At 36.5% G+C, this 20,101-nt stretch overlaps 1 protein-coding gene across 2 annotated transcripts in view; it reads right to left on the bottom strand.

The window, feature by feature from the left end:
• LOC115627192 (UNC93-like protein) overlaps nt 1–20,101 on the bottom strand; it is a 39,325-nt gene that overhangs the window by 16,580 nt on the left and 2,644 nt on the right. Inside the window, exon 1 of one of the 2 annotated variants that reach the window (XM_030522796.1) lies at nt 1,088–1,162. The exons of the other annotated variant lie outside the window; for it this stretch is intronic. The gene's annotated coding sequence lies outside the window, so the exon portion shown is untranslated. Of the gene's footprint in view, nt 1–1,087; nt 1,163–20,101 lie in introns of those variants that run through there. 2 annotated transcript variants of the gene reach the window in all.

Raw genomic sequence — 20,101 nt, 5'->3', positions numbered from 1 at the left:
TACGCCGAAAGAATTCAATGAAATTATCTAGCTATCTACGATGTATTTTCCTGCCAAGCCCTCCAGGGTTTCTCTCTTCCACACCCTTTCCCTTTAAATATCTTGTCTGTATTATCTGATCATATTCAAAATCAATGATGGTCCCTAATTAAGTTTTTTTTTTGCAATAAATATTGGCGCAGGAAGACACACCAGCCAATCTATAAAATTAAGCAAAGATCGCAAATGTGCATAACTTAATTACTTCCAGTTTTAATAAATTTAGAAACAGGCCTTATTAGGTCATCGATAATATTGCTTTCGGTAGAACAAAAAGGTTATGTTATTTATACGCAGTTTATGAATCGTTAGTTAACAAAACTGTTACCAACAACCATAAAATTTGTATTTTCAAAATTAAATCACTTTTTTTTGTTATTAAACAAATAGTTCATCAAAATATAAAATAAAATATACCGGCAATTTTCACAAAAACTAAAAAAAATGCAATTCAAAAAATTTGCGTGTGATCTTCAAAATGGAAAATGATATTGTTTGGCAATTTATGTTTTTTTATGATTTATTTTACTTAATTTTTGAACAATTTGTTTATACGTCCTTCCATTCACTTTGCATGGCTTTTGTGAAAGTTATTGTGTTTATATTTATGTTTGAATTTCAGTGTAACTGTCCGTGGTATGGAAACTTTGCTGTAATTCATCTGCCAGTTTATGTTTTAAGCTTTCATTGTTTCTGTTTTGGCCATAAATTTTGTTGGCTTTAACGCTTTGTTGGCTTGAGGTGGTTTTGAACTTTTTTGGTTTTCTTTACGCTGTACTTTTGTGTATATTGTTAGTATATTTTGTTTGTTGGGTTTTTTAACTGTTCGGTTTCAACAGTTTTTGTGTTTATCGTTTGTTTTGCAATTTGGGGCGTTTTTTTTTTTTTTAAATTTTGTATGCACTTGTCCCAAGTTGTTAAGAAGTGTTTTGAAAAAATTAAAATAAAATGCAAAATGAAGGGTTGGCTTAAAGCTTGCTTAGCAAGCCACACACACACACACGCACGTTAAAATTGCAATTGCATTTGTTACTGTTGCGACTCGTACCGTTGTTGGTTCCTGACTGGGCCCAATGGCCAACTGGCTAACTGTATGAATGGCTTGCTGCTTGGCTGCCTTACAACACAATGCCAAGAAACGGCGACAACGTGCGAATTTTAAACGAAAAAAATTTCCAGCAAAATGGAGTGATTAGTGAACTAAAGCGTCGCCGCTAGCAGCGACTGAGACGGCAGCGGCGACGTCGGCGTCGACGGTGACGGAGACGGTGACGGAGACTGCAATAGCAACGTAATCGTAAACGTTTACCGGTCCAAGAGCAGAAGCAGCACCAGAAGACATGTGGACAAGGTTATCGATTTGAAAGTGTGAAAACATAAACTAACCGTATATTATCAACAGTTAATCAGAGCACTGACTACGTCGCCTTCTGGCTGCGCAGCCAGCCTGCTGCTTCCGCTTCTTCTGCCTGCCTGCCTGCCGGCTTGCTTGCCTGCCAGCTGCTCGGTCATTCTACGCTTGCGCGTTCCACCACTCGAGAGATATCATTCGCAGATAACGGTACACAGAACTGACTGTCTGACGGAGTGGGAGTGGAAGTGGATGAGCGTAGATGAGAGCAGATGAGAGCAGATGAGAGAGGATGAGAGCGGATGAGCAGCAGCGCATTTGCTGCGCTTTTCATACGCCGTAGTTGAAGGTTAAGAGGGTATTTCTGTCTTTCTCTTCCAACCAAAAGAAGGTGTGGGAGTTGCCATAATGTATAAATAAATATTCTTAATCAGCATGACAAGACGAATTGCTTGTCAACATGTTCGTCTGCTGGTATAAAGACTAGCTCTTCACCTAACTCGGTATGCAGGGATTTCTGAGTGCAAGCAAGGATGAGCTTTTGTTTTTTCTGTTACCAACAAAGAAAGTGTATAAGACTAAATAAAAATCGACGTTTTTCGAGTCGCTTTTCAGACTCACAGCATTTCTCAAGTCAACTTAGCTGCCACTTGGCACTTATTTCCCCCCCAAAGGAACCCCCACTTCCTTGCTAAAGATGGGTTTTATATCGTCTGTAATGTTCGTGAATCTTTGATCTAAGTTGCAATGTCATTATTATTATTATTTTTTTTTAGCTAGGTATATAAATAGCATAATTCCTATTAAATATTTTAGTCTGAAATGTAATCTCCGCCCATGCTCTAATTATTTATTACATTACTGAACCGGGAGTAGGGTATACAAGAGTCGGTATTGCACGACATTGACATTTCACTCTTTTGTAGTTGACAACACTGTTGCCATTTCCATTGGCATTGGCGTCGATGCCGGCGTCGCAGCCTCAAACTATCTGACCGATAGGGATAGCGGCCCAATGCCCATGCCCTTACATTCCATTATTTTCTAGAGCTCGGACGTGTGCCTCTATGGAAAGAACGGTAGTCAAGCAGCATAGTGACACCAGATAAGATTAGAGCTAACTCCCAACAACGTATCTAATGACCATTTATTGTCAGTGCCATAAATTCTAATTAATAAACATGCCAATGTCATCATAAAAGCCAAATGAAATCACTGTTAGCGCTAGCCGCTTTCATTTTTTTTCCATACACATACTTGTTTTCATATATATTTTTTATTGGACCCAGCAATGGAAACCCCAAAAGTCGTAGGCAGTTCATCCAAATCTACAAGTATAGCCATATAGCGACAAATATCAAACGTTATTAGCGTGATTATGCATGATGCGTGATTTTTACGCGTTCTGCGAGCCATAAATTTAATGATTAGTGCCCAGTTACGTGGTAAATAAAATCAAATCAACAAGTGGCCATATAAAGCTCAATTGGAATACAGTTGCCAATTTACCCATTTACCGATTCTTGGGTTTTGCAACACTTTCGGGGCTCTGCACTACCTAATTCCTCTTCAAATTTGCATATACAAGTAGTAGTATGTGTATATATTCTTAATCAGATCGATGAGTAATGGGGAACTTAGGCATGCATAGCTGGTAAATAACTAAAAGAAGGTAACAAAATTTTAGTTCTACACCTTCGCATTCGTGGTAAGAGTTGGGTTCTAGGTAATTCTTTCAATTCCTCATATAACTATGATGGTATATGGTAAGTGGTGTGTCTCGGAGATTGAGAGTTGGCTGGAACTATTCCAATCGGCTTATCAAAGAGCTTTAAATTGAAAAAATTACACTCTTCTTTGGTTGCATATCTTGAAATATATACATAAGTGGTTTTATGGTGGGATTTTTTCGATCCATAACATATTTGTATACGTTTATTTTTAACAATTATTATGATTGTAATTATAGGGATTTTTTTAGGTAATTAATTTTCCGAAGAAGTTCGCAGACGCTTTTAATTAAATGCTTTAATAGTTTGGTGGTATTCCCACTTGGAATTATTTCACTAGAAATGCTATCTGTTTGTCCTTTGATTTCGCAGATCAGTTGGGAATTTCCAGTTCATTTCGAGGGGGTGGAGGCGAAGGCAGAGGAGGTGACTGACACGATTATTATTTTTAGTCTGTAGCCATGTATCTGTGCATATAGCATGTGTGTATATAAATATCTTATCAAATGTCTAAATACGGTATATTCAAGTGGTCCCAGCAATAGAACGCGCGACAAAGTAGAAGCGCGCCTCCATGCCTCTTAAATAATTTCAATGGTCTATGGGCATATTAATAAAGCGTTCAAGTGCTCGCAGTCAGCTCGATTGGCTGCCTAACTGTTTAACAACTGCCTATGAATAATACATATTCGAAATAGTACAACAACAATAACAACAACAATCAGTCAAGCTGCTGACGCGCTAAGTGGCAGCACCAAGTCTGGGTTGACGGCATTGTAATATGTACGTATGTATGCATACATTTGTATACTCGTATATGTACATACATACATACATACACATACATATGTAGTATGTTGGAACAGTTCTTCCCTCTTTGGTTTTTTGTTTAATTTTTGAATTTTTCAATATTTTGCGTGCGGCATTTGTGTCAATAAAAGAAATAACTTTGGCAATTGGCGTCAGTGGGGGAAGAAGAAGAGCTAGAAAACGTGTATGTATATTTTGTATATGGCTGTGTGTGTGTATGTGTGTGTGTGTGCGTGTTGTGTGTCTATCGGACAGCTTGAAGAGCTTGAAGATTGAGTTCAAGTTGGACGCACGTGTGCGAATAATATGAAGCGTTGTGTTGTTCTTGATGTCGCTGCTCTCTGTCGCTGCTCAAGAGTGCTGCCAGATCGAGCGAAAACTGTTGACTGCTCGTTTGTTTATGGCTATCCTGAAATAACAGTACTTTTCTGAGTCTATGATTAATGGGGAGAGGGAAGAGGACAAAGTGTAAAACGGTTTTAAATCAAATGCAAAATATTTGTGAATAAAAGCATATTTTTTATTTTTAAAGTAACTTTGAAGATATTAATAAAAAATTGAATTGAAAATAACCTTTTACTTTTGATTGCTGCAAACAAATTTGTAAGGACACACTTATTACGTTCATTATTAGATTTGAGTTTTTATCTTTGTCTATAATTTAAAGAAGGTTTTTGTTTCATGAAATATTGTAATAATATATATAAAATATTGTTATAATATATCATTCTTATTCCATTCAAAATTCAATTTATCTTCTACTATATAATCTGATTTCACGATTATTGCATTTAATGTGATTATAAATTACAAATTGTTTGACCGAAAGTAGAATTTGGCTTTGAAGCCATTGAGATTGCCATCAAGCCCAAAAAGATAATTTCCAATTACCTAATGGAAAGGTGATTAAAGTAATTTATGGCCTGCGAATGAACTTTAATCAAATATCTAGTGTTCATGAGCAATTTGCATAAATTGCTGATAGTAGATGTCTGCGTATTTGAAAGGCAACTTGGGCAGCTAAAAGGGCTACATACAGTCCACAAATGAACTTGAAATACCTGCAAGACCAAAGACATTGCGTGAAAAATAAAATATATTGCCATACGAGAGGCAACAAAAATAATAATAAGAAACGAATCGCGCAGCTCAGTGTCTATCATAATGACCCATACACGTAGTAGACATGAGGGCCCAAACGCCAACGACCAACACCTGGTCCAATATTTTGCGCGTTATGTTTTATTTTATTTGCTCTTTTCTTTCACACATTCTATGAGTATCTATGTCAACATATTTGTGTGTGTGTCTGAATATGTATAGTCATGGTATCAGATAAAAATGTATTAATTAATTTTTTGTGTACAAATGAATTTTAATAAAGTTGAAAATAAATATATTTTTCTACCTAAATGTTAAATACTTCTTTGGACGCCGGCAACGCACTGTCGGCCTAACTGAAAATATTGTTGATCAAATTCTGGAAACAGAAAAAAGATTTTTAAACTTCTAATGGAATTTAAGGATCAGTTTTTCAACATAAAAAAGATATTGTATCTCAGTACAATTTGTATCTTCTTAAATTAATTTAAATTATCTTTTGGTTTTTGGTTTTCAACTTTTATGAAATTAGAGATTAATTCGCGAGAATTAATTTCTGTGCCATTGTGTGAAGAAAAGTTTCTTCGGAACTTGGGTTATTCATTTCAAATCGGCAATAATCATATAAATAGCCTATACTGGCTGTGATAGATCGCAAATGATATTGAGGAAAAAAAACTAGTGGACTGGGTTTGTTTACTTCAATTGGGAATTCAAACCACTTTGCGCCGTCGCTGTCGCTTCTTTTTGTCACTTTTTTAGGTGGTCACGTGAATGTGGTTTCCATATATGTATGTATATGTGTGTGTGTGCCTGTGTGTATGTGTGTGACTGACTTAAGTGGCCATTTAGGCGCTGGGAACGGGTTTCATGCGATCGCTTTGCCTATTTTTAGACAACATTTTTAGCTGCTGATTTCATTTTGTTCATTATGTGTATATGTGTGTATATACAAGTATGTACGTCTAACTCTTGAAATTTGCTGGCTTACTTATATTTTGTTAGTATTGTTGCTGTTGTTGTTGCTGGTGGCATTGCCATTAGCTATAGTTTACTGTGATTGTTGCGGTATTTACGCAAATCTTAATAAGTCTTTTTTCTTCTGCCATTTTTCATTGTTTTAATTAAAAAAAAAAACAAAAAAAAACAGCAATGCCGGCAGCCAAACATTGCAAATTTCCGTCGATAGCGCACGTTGCGTATACTTAATACGAGCATAAAGATATTGAATAGCAATTCAGCAGCAGCTACCGGACAGCGATAAGCGTTTAAAGTAGACGCCGTTGCCATTTTACAGCCACCGCACTAATCTTTACAGCCGCGAATCAATCAATTTAATTTTGATTAGGCCGTGATTGTTGCCCCCGCCCTCTGCGAAGAAGCGATTTGGACGGTGGTTAGTCAGGCGGCACCGGCACTGGCACCAGCACCAGCACCAGCAGCAGCACCGCCACTCAACAGCCACAAGTTGCCAATAAATATGAGTGGAAGCATTTACAGCTGCCTATACTTTTTCGTTTTTTTGATGAGCTAGTCACGCGTTCTTGACGCGATTATATTATTGGTATATGTGTAGTATTTGTGTATTTGTGTTGTTCTTTTTCTGTGCCCTTGATGGCGCAATAACGACATTTGAAAGCTTTAGGAATTAGCAACTGCTGTTGTGTGTCTGCTTCCCAAAGCATTAAAGTTATTCATAAAGGAAGTTCGTATTAGTTTTAACAATCAAATGTAATCAACGAATATACATATGTATACTTGTATGTATGTATATATGTATTTCAGCTACTGATCAGCCATTTAGATGCACTCGAATGTTCAGAAGCAAAAAAGATTCCACTCATAAACCTTAGAGACATCTTGTTCAGCGCATTTTAAAGGTCTTTCAAAGAGCTTCCCTATCGCCCAACTACCCTTCGCATACGTCTTGTACTAAACTCAGAATAAAAGGGTCATTAAAATTAAACAAAACAGACTTTTATGGACAGTTATTCAAATAAGTAATGGGCCAAGTTTGGGCCAACAAATGGCTTAAGAATAGTGCTAAGAAGGCAGTTTGAATTGAATCAGAAATTATTTATAATAATACTATTTATGATGCATTTGATTCATCAATATTGGCATATGGGGTATACCAGAGCCGGCTTTTATAATTGTTTTTAAGTAAGGCTCACAAAAACACATCATTTAAAAAGCCTTAAGAGGCTTACGAGAACTTTTTTCTATGCTATCACCTATAACCTACTGAGCCCGTACTATCTAATCCATAAGCAGAAATGAAACCAATAAACTATCATTTAATAAAATAGTTATTTGATCGTTGTTCAGCTATAATTGCCTAACATTTTAATTGAATCGTCCCAACTATTTAAACTATTTCCATTTTAATTTTAATTACCAGTAAACATTTTATTGGTTTTTAATGAGTCGGTTAGCATAACTAAATGCCTAGAATAATTAAACCGCAGACTCGCTCGAAATCTAATCAAGATTTGTTGACCGCAGACAGAAGAATTTAAATAAATTAAATAAATTAATTGTCATCTCCCAACTTTTCGTTTGTGAAGAGAACTTAATTTTCAAGCAAACGAAAGCAGCAAGGAATCGAACATTGACATTAGGATTATAAGGACTCGCCATTTGTGTTTTGCCAAAATATATTTTAATTTTAATAAAATATATGCGCAAAAAAAATTGAAAAGGGTGCAGAGGTGTTGGAGTTTGGAAAAATGCAGAAAAATCAATTTAAGCATTTATATTTTGTTATAAACATTTCATTTTCATTGAAAAAACTCACAAAATAACATTCAATAAGCACATTTTTAGATTCTTTTGTATAAAATAGGTTTAAGGAACTCAAAGGCCAATTTGTTTCTATACGAGTGCAATCTAAATACATATTTATGCTAGAAATCTTTAACATTCTTTTTTTTTTTAAGTAGAAAATCAAAAACTGAGAATCAAAGATTCAAAATGCTGTCCAGTGCTCGTAATTATTTGAAAAAGTTTAGTTTTGGGATGTTTAGAATCTGTTTTACTTGTAAAATAACAAATTTTGCTGTTCTTTCTTCCGATAACGAACAGGCACAAACAAATACTAAGTATATATTGCCTCTTAGGAAGGGCATTGTTGATTTGTGTTGAAATGGGAAATTATTATCTGTGCAAAAGGGAGTGTGTAGAACCGGGTTTTGGGAAAACTAAATAACAGACTAACTGAAGGGGGAGGTGGAAACAAATTCTCACAATAGATGACGACAAGTGTGTGTGTGTGTGGCGTGTCATAAGCATATCTACATACATATGTGGTGTTGCGGGAAGGTGGAAGAGTTGGCGGAGGTGGAAGGAGGGGGCCTGGCCACCATAGTTATTAATATGCATTATTACTGTGTGCACAGTTGCGTGTTAATTTTCTGTGATTTTTCCGAGAACTTTTTCAATTTGTTAGCACAAAGGCTGTTGCAGCAAAAAAAAAGCAAACAAACATAGAAAAAAAAAATTACAGACTGTAGTCTATTGTGGTTGCTGTTGCTGCTATCAGCGAAATTTCAATAGCAATCTGTAAAGATTAACTGTTATTAGTGTGTTGCTTGTTACGCGACCTTTTTGTTTGCTTTTGTTGTTTTTGTTCACAGATTGTAAGTGTTGGGCGTCAACGATTCAGCAGAGTTTTCAGCGCTTTTCGGGCTGGCACGCCCACAACGCCTCAGCGGCTACTAAGCTTCATCACAAGCGGCTGCCAATTCTGCCAACTCTCCACTAATCTAAGCGTGCTAATAGCTTGTCAAATTAGCAAATCGCTTCAACTGGCAAATCCATTTTAATGTTTTTGATTTTTTGGCATAATTGCTAACAGCACGAAATGAATTGTTAATTAACAACGAGACGCGGGCCTGTACATAATTATTGACTCTATGAAAGTCTAATTAAAAGTTAATAACCACATGGCTACAAAAACAAAAGCCAAGCTACTAGAAAAAACAAAATCAGACTGTTATGAAAAACAACAAAATAAATGAATTAATGCGAAATACGAATACGAGCGCGCGACAATTGTTATTTCATAATTTTGTTTTGTAAAGTTCAATCAACCCTTTTTGAAAGTGTAACAAAAGCAACAACAACAACAACTACTGCAACCGACATTCAAAACAACAACACTTGCCTTTCAAGAGTTGGGCCGCATTGAATTAACAAAACAACAAAAACGAAAAATGCACGAAACTCAGTGAGCAACTGCCTTAATGGAATTTTTGTGCCGCAGGCTCACGAAGCAGGCCGTAACAAAAACAACAACAGCATGAAAAAAGAAAGAACAAGTGGAAGAAGAAGAAGAAGACGACGACGCCGACGCCGACGTTGAAGCAAAACAACAAGAGAATACGCGAAGGGCAAGTGGGAGAGAGAAAGCTGGAGTAACAAGAGTCACTCAGAGAGGAAGAGCAGGAGAGAGAGAGAGCAGGAGAGTGAGAGCATTGATCATACGCAGTGTGGCACAGCAATGCAAAAAAGTAAAGATACGTATGTGCTTTGCAGTGCAGTTTTGGTTGGCCTAACGGTAAACCTCCTGGCCTCTTGCCGCCCCATGGTAGTGGAAAATGGAAATACTCTAATTATTGATTATAATATGCAAGGATAATCAAACAGCAGCCCGCATTAGGCTCTGCAATTATGTTTTTTTGTCGATCAACTCAGAACTAAGGATGAAAATCAATACAAAAAGCAAGGTTTCTTTACATATTTCAGTTTAAATATTAAATTAAACGATGAATATATATTTTTTTTTAAATTTAAAGAGCAAAGTTCATGTCTTTTTTTCAACAATTGCTTTACATTAAAATATAAATAAAATTATCTTTAATATACAGGAACAGCCCAAAAAGTTGCTTTACATTTTAATAGACCGCGAGACTGCTTTACATACATTTACAAGATTCAATATTAAATTGCAAAAAAGTGACAACACATTAGAATTGTAATTTAAGCAGTTGGAAGTATTGTTTGCAGTGAAACAAAAGTATATACTCAAGAATCAATTAATCAAGCTTAGGTACATTTATTTTAAGAATGAAACATTTAATTTTGAATAATAAATATAAACTGTCAATCAATGTTGTTACAGAGAAAGGTAGGTAATGAAATCGGGCTTAGGTTCTGAGCACTTACTGGTAAAGTGAATACTTTTTATGTTTATCAGGGCATGTTATAAATTGACGATTGATTTTTAATGAAATACAGCCATTATCTGTAAATTTGTTATGGTGTAAAATTACCCAGAAATTGGATGTTTTAAAGAACGAATTGAAATTTGAAGTCAATTCTTACGTTTATCAGTAGGAGTATAGTTGTTCAAAGTATTACTGATATATTTCGAAACTTAAGCAACAATTTTAGGATGCTCTGCAGAAACAATTATTGATTTCTATTACGAATTGTAATTTTGACTCAGAGCTGAGCAAAAAGTTCTGCAAGCCCAAAACTTCTCGAGCCCAAAAAACGCCGCTGCCAAAAAAAGAAGGAAAAAGCAAAACAAAACCGGAAAAATGCAGGCTACCCGTCTATTACACATAAAATATAATTTGAAATAATGCAAAACAAAACAAAAAACAAAACGCGAAGCAGCTGCAAGAGGCAGCTACATTTTTTTATATTTTTTTATACTATTTTTTCTCTGTAGTTGATTTAATTTCGAGGCCTTCGCCGGTGATTAGAATGCAATTAGCTACAACAGCAGCAAAATGAACGAACGGACCAACAAGCAAACAAATAAATAAACAAACAAACTAACTAACTCGATTGCGAAGTTTTGCGCTCAGTTCTCATTTCATTCAATTTCGATCCGATTCGACTTCGATTCACTTTTTAGCTCTACTCAGTGCGCTTGTCTGTCTATTTTTTTAATATTTTTTTTTATCTAAGCATAATAACTTCCGCTTTGGCGACGTCGACAACATCAACTTTTTTTTATCGTCGCTTATTTGTACAACAATCGTAAGAATAATTATAGAATTTATTTATGAGAAATGCCAGCGACGGAAAATTACGTCAAAAGTGCGAGCGAGCGTTTATTTCTTTTCCTTTTTTTTTTCCAGCTAGTTAATAAAACTTAGTGCCTGAGTTTTGTTTTATTTTATTATTTGTGTGCGTGTCTGGTGTTTTTTTTTTTTTGAATTTCTAAGCGTAAGTTTGTTTAGCCCAGTTTGCTTTTTTTGCGCTAACACTTGTTGCTGCTGTTTTAGTTGTTGGCTTGGCTTTGCTCATTAGCGTCAAGGTTGGCATTTCATTTATGCATATATAGGATACACATAAATAAATAGATACCTGCATACACACATACATATATATGTATGTGTATATATTTATATAAAAAGCTGTGCGTTTTGCAATAGTTTCAATGGCTATTTCTGATCTTGGCCTATTCTCCCATATATTTTGGGCAAATATTTTAAGTCCAGGGTCTAAAAACTGACAGTTCTGATTTAAATGTGCATGGCTATTGTCGTTGTTGTTGTCGCCACGTATTTGTTTGCAAATGTAGACAAACAAAGCCGACTTTCAACTCTCATGTCTTTGTTTGGCGTCCAATTTGCGAAAACTCCGCTCTATTTGATCTATATATGTGCCACTATTGTTGTTGTTGACTGATACTTAGAATTTGAATTAATGCCGTGTCAGTCTAGTGTGTGCCTGTGTGTGTGTGTGTGTGTGAGTGTGTTGCCAAAAATTACGACTTGCGCACTCATTGTTTGCCCAACAGGCGGACACGCGGCGTATGCGCAATGTGGCGCAAATTTTTTGTTTTTTATTCTAAAACTGAAATCCGTGCTAAGTTTGCAATCAAGCCGTTTGTTTGGTGGGGCCCTGCAAAGTATTTCTACACTTCTTAGCCACCTGTCTGGGACTTTCGGTGTGGCAGGCAGTTTGAACATTTTTGGGAACTGCGTTGCCTGCCTGAAGTAATTTTCGTAGCGCAAACAATTAATTAAAATTTCATTGTTCGACTCATTGTTGAATTTTTGGGTTCTCGAGTTTTTCGTCATTTTATTCGAAAGGTTTGTTTTTTGCCATTATTTGCTTAGCTGTTGTTGGGCTTAAAATAACCACACACACATATATATATATATATAGTATATATATACTATATACATACTCGTACATGACTCTTTTTTCGTCTCTTTTTCAAGCAATTCACTTTTGTGAGGGCAGCTTCATTTTAATTAGGCACAGCAGCGTTTCATTTATAAAACTGTCAATTTTTGGAATTTTATTGCGACGCACGTTTAGCCTGTCTAATACACCTGTCTATACACCACTATACAGACATACATACATACAAAGGTATACGTGTATCTGCAAAATTTTTGTTTCATTTTATTGTTCTTTTATGTAAGTTTGAGGCAAAAAGAAACAACAACAGCAAACAAAAAACTGAATGCTAATCTGTTCGGATCGATTGCGACGCAAAAAGTTTGCAGATAAAAACAGAATATATTCTCCAGCGTCTGCGATTTGGCAACAGACGACAGAATTATGATCTGCTTATCATTAAATTAACCAAATAACCAGACATAAAATAATTCGGCAGCTGGCTGTTTATCCAATACGTCTATTCGGAGAGTTCAGGCTCCGAAACATCAGTAGAAATTCAGGTTTTTGCATTGCAGCGCTTAATGAGCGAAGGCAGAGCGATTGCAGCGCCTGTAATGCCAACGTCAATCATTTTGCAGCAATCATGCCTTCTCTTTAGCTTAATGGATATCGATTCAAACGGCTTTAAGTAGAGCTGTAATTACGAACAAACGTCATAACCAAGTACTTTGATTGAAAGTTTTGATCTTTCATTTCTATCAATCAATATTTAGTGTTAGCTAGATGGCTCATTATTTAGGGCAACCCGTTTTACAAAACAATTTGTTTGTGAATTTGCGAGATTTGATCGCCCATCATTTCAATGTCAATCATTTGCACCAATCAATCTTTATCATTTAGTTGACGGCGCATAACTAATTGCTTTGTATAGCTATATATATATATATAGCTAAGGCATTCGAACTCCGATCATTCTAATGTCAATCATTTTTGGCGATCAATACAAAAATGTAATATTGTAATCGATTGGTTTCTTGTCAGATCAATTATTACTCTTTATTACTTTTTGCAAAAGATCCAGGTATTTGAAAACTGGCGAGATGGATGATTTGAAAAGAAACTGAGCACATCATGTTCATTATTGAGGATCTATCTATACTTTTCAAGTCAGTTCTGGATATGAAGGGTATATTTATATAATTCATAAGAAGATATACTAGTATTTCAATGTGCCATATTTTATTGAGCCACAACAATATTGACTTTGGGGATTTCAAGTCTCAGCTATAGCTTTGATCTGTGGCTAATATAGTAAGTAGTTAGAAAATGGCATACTCTAAAATGCTCTTATCGTAGCCGTTAATGATCTTGCAATTATATGTTTGTGTACCTGGCATTTCTTATCGCAGACATACTTACAGTACTGAATGCTGTATTTGGTTAGTATAAGTATTTATCAGCAAATGCTAAGTCCTCAAGCTATTATCCATTTCATATCACTGTAAATATTTGTTTAGACTCGGATTCCTAGTTAGCACGAATTTGCTGGCTTGTTGTTATCGTGAGTGGCCGAAAAGCTGAAGCTGACTCATGTTCCACGAAATATCTGCTGCTATTTGTATTTGTATCTGTATCTGCACTTGTTTCTGAGTGTGTATCTTTTCCTTTAGCTGCAGGCCGCAGTTATGAAATACGACAGACTCTTATCATGATCTTGATACTCATCATCCATCATGATCATCATCATCATACAAGTATTCACAATCATCATTACCAACACAATTAGCAGAAGCGGACATGGCTAGATGGCTCGGTGGCTAGGCGTGAAGGGCGCGGGGCGTGGCTGCTTTATTGCCAGTGTTGTTGAATATCATAGACATTTTTTTTCATTGTTATTGTTGCTGTTGCTGATGTTGTTGCTGGCGTTGCCTTGGCTAAATAGCAACAACAAAAACAACAACAGCTTTGGATGCGCACGCGGCGGCTATAAATAACAATAAAAGCTACTGCCCGTCGTAAATGTTGCCGCTTTTGGCTTATCAATGCGCTGAAATATGTCGTTCAAGCATTAAAAAAAAACACGCACAAGCGACGCTCGCTTCGGCGCTGACGCTTACGCAGGCGGAGACGTTGACTGCGACTGCGCGCCTACAGTGTCAACTGGACATTTGAAACTGAAGCTGCTCTCTTCTGACCGCTCTCTTCTGACTGACTGCTGGTGAGTGCAGGTGAAAGCGTCGACACATCTCGTAAGAAAACTTAATGGCGAAGGCTTTTGTTTTCGCAAAATGTGGGTTGCTTGTGATTGTGTGTGTGGGTCTGTAGTGTCCACTGCATGGCACACTTCTTTACATACCCTATAGAAACGGGCGATTCCCCGTTCCAAAGGCAACTTCTTTCAAAGTATAGTATACCCAAGTCCTGTGGTGGACTGATCGCCTTTGGTAATTGCAAAAAAATGTTTTTATCTGTTTTACATATTTCTTATTCTTCATTATTTTAGTTCTCGCCTCCTGTTTTATTTAATTGTATTTCATTTCATTTAAAAGGAGTCTACCCGAGTCTCGAGAATATTGTTTTTGTCTTTATATTCCTATTTTTATTAAGTCGCTGACCCTTTGCGCCAGCTGACCCTTTCAGTACTACAGACTATCTATGTAGATAGGTATTGCTGCAGTTGTTGTTCTTGTTGCTGTTGTTGCTTGGCTGCTGCATTGTGTGACGTCAGTGCGTGTTTGTATGGAAAGTTTATTGTTAACACATATGTGTTTTCATTATATTTATGGTTTTGTATGCAAACATACACACATTTTTATTTTACTTTTTGATATTGCTTGCACGCCTTGCAAGTTTTCCAGTGCCTGTGCCTTGAACGAAATTCTAAGGTCGTCTTGTAAATGTTTACATCTGATTGTTGCTTTTGTTGTTGTTGTTGGTGCTATTTATTATAAAAACAAGTTTCGATTTCGGGCATTGTTTTTGTTATTGTTGCTTGGGCTTTACAGCAACAATAACAAACTGTCACTTATGCAATGTGTGTCTCTTGGCTGGCGGTCGGTCAGCAGCATAAAACAAATCTGAGCGTGGGGTGAGAGCAAGAGAAAGATGGTCAGTTTGAGAAAGAGACAGAGAGAGAGAAAGACGAATTTAAATGCAGGCAAATTATGAAAAGAGAGAAGGTGTTGCATTTTTACTCTCAGTGCACATCTGCATACGTCATAATATGCTATACTTGTACATGAGCTACGATAAATGTACGTGCTCTGTCCCTCCCACCACCATTGACACTTGATTTTTGTACTCTCTTCTAATGGCTAAGTCTTAAATAAAACGGTAGCCTTATTTTTCAAAGTGTAGTAACGGCTAAAAATAAAGGTTTATCACTGTATTTTTCTTAAAGTAAATCAAAACTGATTTCAAAGACAAAAATCGTAAGCAGCAATCACACAGGAAACACTTCATCTCATATGAAATTCCTATGCATTTTTAAAAGAGGGACATTTTGAAATTGAGTTACTTCACAAACAAGTTATAAAGCAAAGCGTCGTGTGACGTCACAGGAAGAGAACACTTAGTAATAGCCGGCCTTCTGGCCCACATTGTACAATACTTTGGTCAAAACCATTGGCATGCATAGATACTATCGTGATTAGTGACAGAAAGTGGAGTGGATTGGAGCTTAGCTTCACAGTTTTATTATTATTATGTTTATGTTTTTGTTCATCCATAAATTTTTATTAAACATGCAAATCAGGTGCTTGCATCGTTTACACTGCCATGGTGGTTATTGTTGTTGTTGATTTTATTGTCGCTTTTGTCTCAGCCAGACCGTGCATTGATGATATGATGTAGATATGAAGTTTCTTTTTTGAAGATATGGGCAACGAGAGGTGAGCATACGCATCTTTAATTATTGAGAGAGACAGAGAGAGAGAGAGAGAGATATAGAAAGACCGAGAGAGAAAGGGGAGAGAACATGCAACAGTGTATGAGTCTGGAGGCCGTTTAGATATTTTTTTTACTGGAAAGTCGGCAAACTGTGCGCGTGCCTGTCTCCAGTGCTCGTATTTGTTGTTGTTATAGTCATTTGTCTATACTTTGCCAATAAGTGCGTCATGAGCTTGTCTTTTATACCCTAAACTGAAGTGTTAGGGCATATTGGTTTTTTGAACAAATTTCCTCTTTGCAGCTATCTCATTAAATTATTACAGTTTTTGCCATAGGCACGAAAACTGTCATCAAACTATACATATGTTTTAAGAAAAGCTTTTGTATCAAGAACCTTTTTTGGGGATTAAAAGGTACTAAAAGTTGCAGTTTAAGTTTGTTGGCAGACATTAAGATTATACTTGTAATGTAAGAGTGTAAAAATATGTCCCTCAAGGAAAAAGCAGACAGAAGGAACTTAAATTTCAGCAAAGCGAAACAATTTTGAGGGAAGGGCTTTTTTCTCCAAATAAGCTTCTCATTTATTTGGGTTTTAAGGCACGGGTTGAAGGGTATATGATTGCGGTGCAGAGAAAGATAATAGAAGCTCGTTGCTTCTTTAATTGTTGTTGCAATTGTCTAGGCTGCGCCCCAGCTTGTTTTGTCATTATCAGCGTTTTTCGACTGCCTTAATGAAGTGATAACACGAAGTTGCTACAAAACTCTCTCACACACTCTCTCACAGACACACGCACACACTCACGTACAGTGTATGTATGTCTGCTCCAGTTTGTTATGCGCGTTGCGTTGTTGTTGTTATTGTTATTGTGGTTACTGTTGCTTGTTGTGTTAATTGCCAATGCATATATAATTTGTGTTTGCCAATTCTATTATCACATACACACACACACACACACACACATATATATATATATATATATATGGATATGTATGTATGTACTCGTTATATATTTGCAGGTCCGACTTGACGCTTTCGGTGCCATCGTCGACAGCAGCCGTCAAGGAAGAGTCTGTCGTTCAGTTTGAGTTGCTTTTGTGGCTATCATGGCGTATGAGTAATAAAGTCAACTCTGCTGCCTAGTGATCGGCATATTTGCTTAAGTAAACGATCCAACATGATAGCAGCAGCAGCAACAACAACAACATGCTAAATTATTATCAACATGGTAGGTGACAACAACAAAGAAGCTGATGATGATGACGCGGCTACGACGTCAACAGCCTCGAAAAGTTGCAGCTGTCTGTCAAAAGGAGTCGTTGTTTTCTGCTGTTGTTCTTGTTGTTGTACTCGTGTTAAGAAATCGAGTGAAAAATAAAGACAATAATAATTGCAGCAACATAAACAATGCGTATAAGCACAATATTAATATTTTAATGTACATACATATGCATATAAAGTATGTATTTTAACTATGTATGTATGGTATGTGAAGTATGTATAAATGTGTGTAAAAGTGAAGTTAAGTCGCGGGCGAAAGTTGCGCAGGCGCAGCATTTACGATTTTCAAAAATATATATACTTGTAGGTATATATGAAATACATATCTACACATACTCGTATATATACATATGTATGTATAACTCAATGTAAAGGGTATGCTATGAATTATGACAGGCGATCGCCAGCAAGTGGCGTTACAACCCGCTGCAATCGTTCTTTTAAAAATAACAAAATGACATTAATTGTTTAAGTTTTATTCCTTTATAAAAACCCGATTGGGAAGCTCACATTTTGCGGAAGAAGTAACTTAACATTTTGAAAACAAAAACATTTGTCTTCAAAGACATTCTGAAAAACTTGTTAAACTCAAAACGAAGGTCCATGTTTAACATAAAAGGCACAAATACTGAGTAGGATGAGCGCTTATGCAGCAGCTTTGGCAAAGCGGTGGAGAGCATTAGCGGCACTTAATCAGCCTTCTAACGGGTCGCTCTCTTGCAGACAGAAATGAGTACAAGAACGACGCCTAATCAGAGAGGGATGAACACACTTCTTCTGGTGAGAGAACTAACGGTTCACTGTCTTTCAGGCAAAGCAGCGTAGCGCGAAGAGTGCCGAAATAAACCATCCTCTCCGACTCTCTGTCCTATATGTATGTACTTGTATGTATTTTGTAATGTTTTTATTTGAAATTTTTTTAAATTTTACAACTTCTGGCGCTTGCAATTTGTACAAATGATTAAAAAATCAGCAGCTTGGGATTTGAGCGGCATTCGTGTGTCAGCCAACTTATACATATGTATGTACGCATGTATATATATAGATATGTATGTACGTACATAGGTACATACATACATGCATGCATGTAGTATATCTGCCTGCTTGTCTGCCTGTCTGTCTATCTGTGTTTGTTTGCTTGTTTGTTTGAAGCTTTTGCGGAAGTGCATTGATTTTCCACTCAAGTAGGCACTTGACTTGACTTGACGCTGCTGCTGCTGCTGCCTGTGGCGCTGCTGGCGTCGCAGTCGTTTGTGAAATATTTTTCTCACCTCGTCTTTTTGTCGTCATTTGAAAAAACAAAACACAAAAATGCTAATTAGCCTGCGGCTGCCAGCAGTTTTAAGTTATTGTTTCAATTAGAACTTTTCAATTTGTTGTTTGTTTTTTCTGTGAAATTTACGGAGTGCAAGGTGTAATAATTTTAATTAGGCTATATGCAAATTTTTAATTAATCTCTCCCTGCAAAAATTGGCAATTTGTTGGGAGAGCTGGCAGCGTTTCGCTGACTGACGGATATCCGTTGCGATCAAGCGATCGAGCGATCGAAACATTATAGGCTACACACACACACACACACACACACACAGGTATACTTAAAGACCAACGCACACACACGTGCTTATGTAGAAAGATGGCTGGGTGTGTGAGTTCGTTTGCATTTGGAGCGTGCGTCAGTGAAAGTTTTCTATGCTGATTGGATCGGTTTGGATTGTGATTGTGATTGTGACTGGATTGGATTGGATTGTGATTTGATTTCGTTATACGCTGATACGCAGATATTTGACAAGCTACGCATGTGCGCCGGCAGCACCAAAGCGATGGGCAAATGGCAGACGCTTAAATAATCTTCATCGCCTGTTATGCAGTGCGCATGCGCTCGGCGTACCAAAAAGTATCTATAAGATACATACATATAAGCTCAACGCGTCACATTCCCATATTCGTATTTTGCTTCGTCTTTTGTATTTTTTTTTTTTTTTTTTTTTTTTTTTTTTTGTATTTGTTGCTGCTGTTTTTTTTTAGCTTTTCAGGGAGGGCGGCAGCGCAATAATTTAGCGATTAGTGTCCAGCACGCTGATATTGTGAATGTGCGTGTGAGGCTTTAATTGCAAGACAATTAAAAGCGGACTATTGTAGCTGAGGAGTGTGTGTATGTGTATGTGTGTGTAAGCCGAAATGCCAACTTTTAAGTGCCGCCAGGCTGCCAACCATTGGTCTTAGCCGCCTAAAACCAAATGCCAACGCTGAGCAGCTATTCAGTATTGAGTCAACCGAACCGATAAGCATCATCTTAACTGCGGAAGTGAATTTCTGTGTGACTGATAGACAGACAGGCGGCAGGCAGAATCAATATTATTTAATAAATGAAATAATAATTAAAATTAAAGTGTGGTTTGAAAAACTTTTAAATTGAGATATTAAATTATTATGAAACTTGTATGTACTGTACTATAGGTATGTTTTTGAGATACAATTCAGGCGATTTATTGAAAATAAAAATCATGAAGAGCTTTGAATAAAAAGTGGAGTAGCTTTTAGTTTCTTAAAGAATCAGCAGTAACAAATTGTTTTAAGATCTTAATACACTAAAATATATCTCTTGGAGATGTCCTTGACTAGAGATTTCACTGTATTAAGTACAAAATTTTAACTGATAGATCTGCAAGCAAACTGTAAAACTCTCATCAAGAAGCTGCAATTGAAATATTTTCTAGCATCGTTTTAATTTGTTCAGTCAAGATAATAATTAATGACATTTTTCAACTGCCTAACGTTGCCATGAAATGAAATACAAATAAAATTCTTAGCAAG

The sequence above is a fragment of the Scaptodrosophila lebanonensis genome, unplaced genomic scaffold, assembly GCF_003285725.1.
Source record: "Scaptodrosophila lebanonensis strain 11010-0011.00,11010-0021.00 unplaced genomic scaffold, SlebRS2 tig00000092-arrow-pilon, whole genome shotgun sequence".
Classification (NCBI taxonomy): Eukaryota; Metazoa; Arthropoda; class Insecta; order Diptera; family Drosophilidae; genus Scaptodrosophila; species Scaptodrosophila lebanonensis.
The sequence above is the reverse complement of the archived record's forward strand: the minus strand, read 5'-3'. Positions and strand labels throughout refer to the sequence as shown.